Here is a 10,131-nt window from a genome sequence, read left to right on the forward strand (position 1 = left end):
CAGAGAGGTTGTTTCTGGTTGTTTCAGAGTCTCCTTCTCTGGCCACATTCAAAACATGCCTATATGCTTTCCTGCATGACCTACACTAGGTGATACTGCCCTGGCAGGGGGGTTGAACTAGATGATCTTTCAAGGTCCCTTCCAACCCCTATCATTCTGTGATTTGGTGTAATTCAGTGACTTGAGAAGCTTCATCAGTGGAGTTCCAGCCTCCCTCTCTCTCTCAGGTGACTTCTTTCCATGACTGAAGGCACATCTTGTCAAAAGGTGTGGGCATCTGAATAATTGGAATCCTTTAAATTAATGACCTTTTAATATTATTTGGTTCTTGGGAACACTCTTAAGTCATGTTGCATACATACTGGTTTGGAGATTCAAAACAGGACAGAGGACATAATGCACTCATTCAGTCACAGCAATCTTAGAATGAAAATGGTGTGCCCACAAGAAAATGGAGTACATCCAGTACTGTATCAAAACAGTCCACCACAGGAGGATAGTGTTTTGCTATACTACTGAAAAATTGATAGAGAACTTTTTAGGCAGAAAAGTAAGTCCACATGAGCATAAACAGCAGACTGTGCTGGATGTATAAACAAAAGCACTGCATTTATTAGAAAAAAACCCCACCAACCACCTCTGCAGTAATCAAATTATTTGATGTGAAAATTTTACCTTTCTGAGCAATAAGATAGCAAATAAGCACAGGGCAAAAGCCATTTGGTTTCATTAACTGAATTGAACTCCTCCACAGATAATTACTTTCCCTTCAGTCTCACATTTCACTGAAAACTTGGTGCATTAAAAAGTCTAGTTTGCTTCTTTTTTTCTCTATTGACAGAAGGTTTATCATGGTAATACAGTCTGTCATTCTTTACACAGTCACATAGATAGATATGAAACAGTTGGCTTAAAAAAAGTGATTCCAAGCTTCCCTTATATGGCACCTCATTGGCAAATGCCTCTCATGGAGACCACAAAAAATGTAATTATAATGTCATGGGGTTTTATCATTCAGATACAGTCAGTATTAGTCTGTTTGAGGCTATTGCATGGGACTTTGAGCCTAGACAAAGCATGAAAGCAAAGCATCGGCTGACAATGCCTTTTGCTGTCTCAGATATCCTCATCAGTCATATGTTAGTGGGTCTATATCATCTACCCTGATCCTCTATTTCATCATGAATAAAATTGTATTTTCAAACTGACTAGCCTTTGATACAGTGCCAGTGCTGAGAATTTATGGGACTTCCAAATAACAAGTTTCTACCTCTTCCTCACAGATAAATTGGTAATACAAATACACCACACAGTCTGTGTAAACAGGAGTAGAAAAAAAACAAATTGGAAGCATATAAAAGGGAGTAAAACCAAATAAAACATTGTCTTGAATTCTGGGAATTTCCTTTACTGTAGTCACTGTGCCAAAGCTGTGTACAACGTGGACACTAGAGTGTGAATGATAAGGATAAATTAATGGTCTAGGATACTCTGTTACAATAGCAGGACATATTAGGGAGAATCTACAGTATGAAGAAATTGTTGTGCTCTGTTTGCTATGGGCACAAATATACAATTGATGGGAATGCAGATGCACTTTGTAGCAGACCATGTTCAGAGAATGAGCTCACAGTCATAAGACCTTTCTTCAGTGGGAGCAGAGGACATTACTCTTAACACTCCAAAGGCAGAAAGATTCTTGTGCCCATGTTTCACATCTAGGAATCTTTCTTTCTGAAACTTAAGAACTGTAAAGCATACAATGTTCATGTTCACATCGTTCTACTGGAGTAGACAAAGCAGAATTTCTACTCTCAATAAAGTGTAGCTTTGCCAAAGTCATAGATTAAATTGACATATAAAAGCCTAGAATGAGATCCTGTTTCTTGCAAGCCCTTAGCTTGCTTTCAAATGAAAGTAAATTCTTAAGAATTCACTTACATGACACATTTCATTTGAGACATTTAAACTAGGTTGAAATACTTTAAACCTGATATTATACCTCCCATATATTATACATTCTATATATTATATTTAAAAACACCTTAGACCAAATTTTTTATGATAGTTTGAGAAAGAGATGTTGCTTCCATTCCACTCACTGAGGCTATCTACAACAGCTTTGCTTTTTCAGATCATCTGAATATATTTTATTTAAGATTTGAGATGCAAATATAATAAAAGATGACTCTGAATTATGTGATACACTTCAGTAATCAAGTGCAGACAAATGAAGTAGGCATTCATAGTCTCGATTTTCTCAGAAGCTGAATAGTTGCTAATTACAGGAGACAGTATTCTATCTCATTTAAAATATCTAGTAATACTTTACCTCTGTTACTAGGAAACAATTAACACATTATAGGGAACATGAAATAGCATAGTAATGCATGATTTTGTTATTTAGTCTTCCCTTTTCTCTATTAACCCTTTAAAATAGCCACTTTCCTGTGCTTTACAGTAAAGAAAGGAAATATTTTCTAGCACTTATGAAAGGTGTGACATAGAAGGTTAAAATCTTTTAAATATTCCCATGATTGATAATGCACTGCCAGTCTAAATTTATACAAGCTAATTTGTTAACATATATCACAACCTAGAACAAGCCTTTTAGGCACAAAGGCTTTCTCTGGCACTTATTTGAAACTAAAAAACGTTGCCATTCGTTATCTACAGATATCGTTAGTGTTCTGGTACCACATCTGCTGAAAAGCAATTTAAATATGCATAACATCTTAGGTTTGGGGATTTATTGTGTTTTCTTTGTTTGCTTGGGTTTTGTTTTGTGTTTGTGGGGTTTTTTTCTTAGAGTATGAAACATCAATAATTCATATGTTAAATGAAGCAGGAATTGGCTGTGGCCACAAATCCACAATACAGTGGGTTTGACCAGAAATTCAACTTAAGAAGTTCTTGCTCCCTACTTTACCCACAGTTCTGAGTTTTAAAAACGGGTTGGGTAATCTTAACCTCGTATTATTTCACTGATATAGTTAACAGAATGAAAAGAGCAGCAAGTGTCTCCATGGGGATGGGAACAAACAGACATGGAAGATGTAAACTCTTGTTAAGCCAACATCGCTTTTGAACCCCTTCAATGAGAAACTGAGGTTCCACTGAACTCAGAACAAGCCTTGGCCTGTTCAGTCATGGCTAAGTGTAAGGTGCCAGGTCTGTGCTTTCAGAAATGAATGGGAATAAATCATAAAATATTGATTTATCATTATGATTTATGACTATGATTTATATTTAAGATTGGCCAGTAGTGGTGTAAAGCCAATAAACAACATCCATATAAGGAAAAATATGTTTGACAAAGCTGTGGAATGAGGACTAAATACCAGAAAGTGACAACTCAGTAAACGTAGAATCACAGTTGACAAGCACCTCAGAATTATATCAGAGCATTACTCTTGAATGTAAATGCAGGGAAGTATTTCAGAAGGCTTGAGAGATGATCTTTTCCCTCATTATATTACCAGACTAGAATACTGCATGTAGTTCTTGCATTTACATCCCTAACAGCTGTAGAAACATTACAGCAGGAACAAGAAATGCTACTCAAACAATTCAGAGCTAAGAAAGTACATTTTAGTTGTAGACTGGGGGTGTTCAGCTTATCAAAAGGAAGTGTAAGTTATTTGTGTACATATAAACAGATCATGGAGATAAAATACTAGGTATGAAAGAAATCTATTTGGACAAAGTCTTAAATATCCAGTTCCACAAGTTGCTGAGACACTTCAGTTTCTAATAACATCACCTCTTAGAAATCCTTTCAGTCTTGCACAATAAGAATTATTAGTATCAAAGATAAATTTAGTGGTTGTTTCTTAACTACCTTGTACATGTGTCCCACAAATGTAAGAAACAGGAATCTAGGCTCATCAGATTTTGAAACTGGATGCAATTGTTCTTTCCCTTCTCTAAATAAAATAAATTTTAAAACATTAAAAAATAAAGTGTAGCTTTGTGAATGTACTTGGAGATAAGGGAACATCAAACATCTATAAATTAATGAAAAAAAAAACCCAACCAAAAATTTCTTTGTTTCCCAGAAATGAAGGATAATCTAAAAGTCTACGCTGTTCTTTGAAATACCATCTTCTTTTCTCCAACTGTACAAGCAGCTTTTTAAACTGCTACAAAAAAAGAAAAAGCTAACAGAGTTTTCCAGTGTTTCATTAATCAAAGCCTCCAGAAATTCCGACTGATTTTAACAGCAAAATGTACCATGAATATATCAGCAATATATTACTATGATAAACAATGTGGTGTTCTTCTAGTTCTAAAAAAAGAAACCATCTAAGAACTGCTTTTTCACAGGGAAGGGTTATTTTTTCAGACTTGCTGACATGAGAAGTAGAGTCAATGAAGATCCACTTTAGTAAATAACAGGAATGTGTGTACAAACACAGAGTGTTCGGTTTCTCGCTGTTGTCCATTTGAATTTGAATTAAAAAAATGAATATTTCCTGGCTATTTATTATTTCTTTGTGTTTATTTAAATAAAACAACCTTTAGAATACAGATGCAGTAGTACAGAACAATAGCATCACGTTATTCATCTTGCACTTTCTTTCCAGAAATTATTAAAGCAACATGTCATATTTATGACATTCAGGATAAAGGATCAGTGTAATAAACCTGCAACACATAGTCTGCTGGCAGGAGAGTGATTGTTTTTCTCCTGGCACAGCTCACAATCTGGATATTGGCCACCATATTGACTTTCACAGTGTAGGCCATGAGAGGACAGGGTGCTAATCTTACCGTGTTTGTACAGTGACTCATCTTCCACATAAGTAACAAAGGCAGAGAAGCAGCAATTTCTTTTAGTAAGCCTTTCCATAGTAGACATTACCAGAATCTATGGGTTGAAATATAGGAGGCACTTTGGGGAGGAAGAGAAATTAGAAATTATGTTTGAAAAGGGAGGATGTGCAGAAGTGCTGAGCTGGGTAGTTCCACGTCTGTTCTTCCTCAGAAATGAAGATTATTAATCCCAGGACAAACAATGAGTGGAGATTTAAACCCATCAAATCTCACATTCCATAAAAATAAATGCTAGTATGACCTTCATACTTTCAACCCTTCTCTGAGGAAAAGAGGAAGAGTGTAGAAGGGTGAACCTGGAACATGCAGGACACAAAGAACAAACAGGGGTGAAGGACAGAAGAATAGGACTGGTTTCTGGAAGGACTCAGTGCTTCAGGCAGACCTGAGCAACAACAGAGGGGCAAGAATTGCAATAGGACATCTGCAGCTGCTGTGGGGTGTTGAGATGAGTATATTTCAGTATATGGTGTTGGGAGTGTATTTGGTTTTAAGAGCTGGGTTGCCTGGACAGCAGGAGTGAAGGGCAAAGCCCCTGTATTGGATACAGTAGTACCCATTACTAAGAGGGTCCAGTGTAATGACAGTGAGTAGGAGTAGAGCAAATCTGTGATCTGCTGGGATGGTAGCCACAGAAGAAAGGATCTTTGAAGGGATCAACATAGTGCAAGGGAGATAAACTTATTTTAAGGAGCAGCAATGTATGCTGTAAGCAGAGGGAGGAGTTAGGAGAATCTTTCAGAGATATACAGTGATAATCAAAGTAGTATTTGTCAGAAGGAGGAAATGTAACAGTGACAAGGTCTGTGGAAACAATGGCAGGAGGGGTGGAAGGACAAAGAAATACACTGAAAGTTTGTAAGCAAAAAAACTAGAGTAGGAAATAACCTTGTGATCAGCAGGAAACCTATTTAGCAGAATGCAACAGGACACTACTGGGAAGATCTGGAAAGAAACTCCCAGAAAGACCCCAAAAGTAAAAGGAAGAAAATGATAAAGGGACATACAGGGTACATTTTAATATAAAATGTTACATGAAAGTCTTATGTGAAAAATATTTAGAGCTTTGTGCTTATCTGAATGCATATTAATTTTTAAGGATTAGGAATTGTATGATGATTTGTGTTTTGTAGAACATCTGCAGTTCTGAGAACCTTATCTTGACCCAGACCTCTGAAGATTACTATACTATATATACTTGTGATGGTTTTACTCTGGCTGGAGGCCAGATGCCCACCAAAGTCACACTATCACTCCCCTTTTCAGATGGACAGGGGAGAAAATATATATTGAGAGGCTCAGAAGTCGAGATAAGGAGAGAGAGATATCATCCCACAATTAGGGTCATGGGCAAAACAGAATCAACACAGAACAAAGGTAAAAAACCTAATTTACTGCACTGTGCTACACACCCATATCAAACCAGAGTCAGAAAATGAGAGGTACTCCAGATGTTGAAACACCTTCCCCCACCCCTCCCTTCTTCTCAGAACACTTCACTTTAGTCATGATTTCACTACCTTCTTCCCTTCTTCTCCTGCATTGTGGCACGTGTTGGGGCAATGAATGGGGGAATGGGGGTTGTGGTCAGGTCCCTTCCAACCCCTACAATTCTGTGATTCTGTGATACTTGCAGTCTCTTAACTTGACTCCTGATTTCTGTTTCTACAAAATCAAGAACTGTTACAACTTCTGACCATGATATCACTGTTAAACAAAGAATTATTAACAAAAATTATTGTTAGTAAAAATAAATAAAATGAGTAGGAATGACTTTTACATGTAGAGAAAAAAAGAAATCAGAGAAAAGGAGTCTAATTAATAAATGAAGAGGAAGAAAATTAGTGATGATGATATAATTGCTGAGGTGCTGACTACTCAGTTTTTAATGAGGGGAAAAAAGGAGGGAAGTAAGTATAATTAGGAAGTAATGAAGCTTCTCTAAATACAGCTGTTTGTAAAATAGAGGTAAAAACATGATGGAATGCATAATGGCCATATTCACTAGCATGTTGCTTTGTACTGAAAGTACTGACAGAGGCCAGATTCTCTTCTGCTTAGAGTGCTGTGACTACCTATTCAAGGAGCACAAGGATTGGCTAATGATTTCTAGAGAAGAGCATTTAACCTAAAATATTCTAGAATTGATGGTCTAACTAATTTACTGACATATTTCTTGAAAACTCATTGGTGTGGTTTAACTCATCAGGCAGCTAAACCAGACAACAGCCATTCACTCACTGCCTCTCACCCAGTGGGATGGGGGAGAGAATTAGGGAAGAAAAAGTACAACTCATGGATTGAGATAAAGACAGATTAACAGGACAGAAAAGCAAGGTGATAATAACAATAACAACAACAACAATAGCAATAATGATGATGAATATACAAACCAGGTGATGGATGGCACATTTGCTCACCACTTGTAGACCACCAAAGCTCAGCTAGTTCCTGAGCAGTGATCTAAAGCCCCATTCAGCTTCTCCCAAGTTATAGACTGGGCATCATGCCACATGGTATGAAATAGCCCTTTGGCCAGTTGGGGTCAGCTGAGCAGGACATGTCCCCTCCTACCTTTCTGTGCACCCCCAGCCTATTCACTGGCAGGACAATAAAATAAGCTGAAAAGTTCTTGCCTTGGTGTAAACATTGACAAGCAACAACCAAAATATCAGTGTGATATCAACATTATTATCATCTTAAAACCAAAACCATACTACTATACCCACTACTAGGAATGAAATTAACTCACAGCCAAACCCAGGACATTCATAAAGAAATGAGAGCATGCTGCAGACGTGATTCTGGAGTTAAAATTAATAAACCATTTATTTCCTAATAATTAGTGTTTGTTAGCTTGACTACTCTTCTAAAAGAGAAAATGTGTAGTTTTCTAGAGTTTGGAAACAATGGCTGCTATATTTCTGGGAATGTATCTCTAGTTCTGTGGTTTTGGTTAATTCTTTAGTGGACTGTAGTTCATTTCTGAAGTAGCCCACATCGTTTTTTGCCTCCTTTGGCATTCTCATCAGGCAGGAGAAGACTGAAATGAATAGTGTAGAGAAGTTCACTTTACCTTGAAGTGTGACTCCAGTATGAATCCAAGGTCATATTTGAGGAACCTAGCAGATAAATGCAAAGAAATTCTTAACCATTCATAGAATCATAGAATCACAGAATCATAGGGGTTGGAAGGGACCTGGAGAGATCATGGGGTCCAACCCCCCTGCCAAAGCAGCTCCCCAGCTCATATTGCACAGACAGGCGTCCAGACGGGGCTGGAATCTCTCCAGAGATGGAGACTCCACCACCTCCCTGGGCAGCCTGTCCCAGGGCTCTGGCACCCTCACTGGGGAAAAGTTCTTCCCCATCTTGGTGTGGAACTTCCTGTGCTCCAACTTGCATCCATTGCCCCTTGTCCTATCCCCACAGACACTGAAAAGGGGCTGGCTGATTCCCCCTGCATCCCCTGCTTCAGATAAATATAAACTTTAATTAGGTCCCCCCTTAGTCTTCTTTTCTCCAGGCTGAACAGTCCCAGCTCACTAAATTTCCTAAAATTCCAGGTCCTCACTGATTGGAAGACAGACATGATTCCAATTTACAAGAGCATGAGGGAAGACTCAGGAATCTAGACACCTGTTAGTCTAACCTCTATACCTGTAAAATTGTGGGCAAGATAAAAAATGATTGAAAAGACATTTAAAGAGCAAAACAATCATCAGGCACAGTCAACACTGGTTCACAAAGGAAAAATCCAATTCAACTAATTTGATACCCGTCTATGATAAGGTCACCTGCCTAGTGGATGAAGGGGAGGGTTGAACATATTTTTTTCTGGATTTTAGCAAGGCTTTTAATACTGTTCCTCACAGAAAAGTTGTCCAACTGTGGGACAAACTGGTTCACGGTGCACTGGGAGGAGAGCTGGCTGAGCAACTAAGCTCCAAGGGGTACGGTGAATGAGCTACATCTGGCTGGCAATGGTCACCAGTGGTTCAATTCTAGGGCCAGTTCTGCTCAATACAGTCATCAATGATGTGGATACAGAAGTTGAATGCATCGTTAGCAGGTTTACTGGTGGCACCAAACTGAAAGGTGCTGTTGACTCTCTTGATGGACAGGAGGTCTTTCAGAGAGATCTGGGTAGATTGGAGAATTGGGCAATCATCAGTGGCATGAAAGTTAACAAGTTGAAGTGCTGGATTTGGAATTTAGGATGGAGCAATGCTGGGCACAAGTATAAGCTGGGAGAGGAGTGGCTGGAGAGCAGCCCTGCAGAATCATAGAATCATAGAATCATAGAATCATAGAATCATAGAATCATAGAATCATAGAATGGTCTGGGTTGGAAGGGACCCCAAGGATCACAGAGCTCCAACCCCCCTGCCACAGGCAGGGACACCAACCTCCAGGCCTGGAGCTACACAAGGTTGCCCAGGGCTCCATCCAACCTGGCCTTAAACACCTCTAGGGATGGGGCATCCACCACCTCTCTGGGCAGCGGGGATGTGGGGGTGCTTGTTGACAGCAGCTCAATATGACCTCTTGGCCCTGGCAGCCAAGAGGGAAAACTGCATCCTGGGGGTGCATCAAACACAGCATCACTAGGTCAAGGCATTATTGTCCTGCTCTATTCAGCGTTTGTGCCTCACCTGCAACACACACTTGCAGGGACCCACAACTTAAAAAGGATGTGAAGGTCTTTGAGTGCGTCCAGAGAGGGCAACAAAGCTGGTGACAGGGCTGGAAGGCATGTCCTGTGAGGAGAAACTGTTCCCTACAGCTTGCTGTGTAGAGGAATTGGAGTGTTAGTATCTTTTCCCAGGGATCCAGTAACAGGCTGTATGGAAATAATCCAAAGCTACACCAGAGGAAGTTGAAACAGCATCAGGAAACCTTTATTGAGAGGGTGGTCAAACAGGCTTCCTAGAGAGGTCGTTGATGCCACAAGCCTGTCAATGTACAAGAGGCATTTGGACAATGTCCTTGATAACATGCTTTACCTTGTGTTCATCCCTGAGCTGCTCAGGCAGTTGGATTAGGTGATCGTTGCAGGTCACTGTGTTGTATGGTGCTGTGTTGTATGGTATGTAATACTATTCTGAATCTACTCATACACAGGTTAGTCCCTGACTGTGGTCCTTGAGTCCATGGATGAATTCTTGCAAGTAAAAATTTCACAGACTGTTACTCCATAAAATGCAGGAGACTGGAAAAGAGTCATTGAGGGATTATTATAAACACAATCCCATACATAAGAAACTACATAATAAACTACAAGGACCAGATTAC

This window comes from Gallinula chloropus (assembly GCF_964237585.1).
Source record: "Gallinula chloropus genome assembly, chromosome: 1".
Taxonomy (NCBI): domain Eukaryota; kingdom Metazoa; phylum Chordata; class Aves; order Gruiformes; family Rallidae; genus Gallinula; species Gallinula chloropus.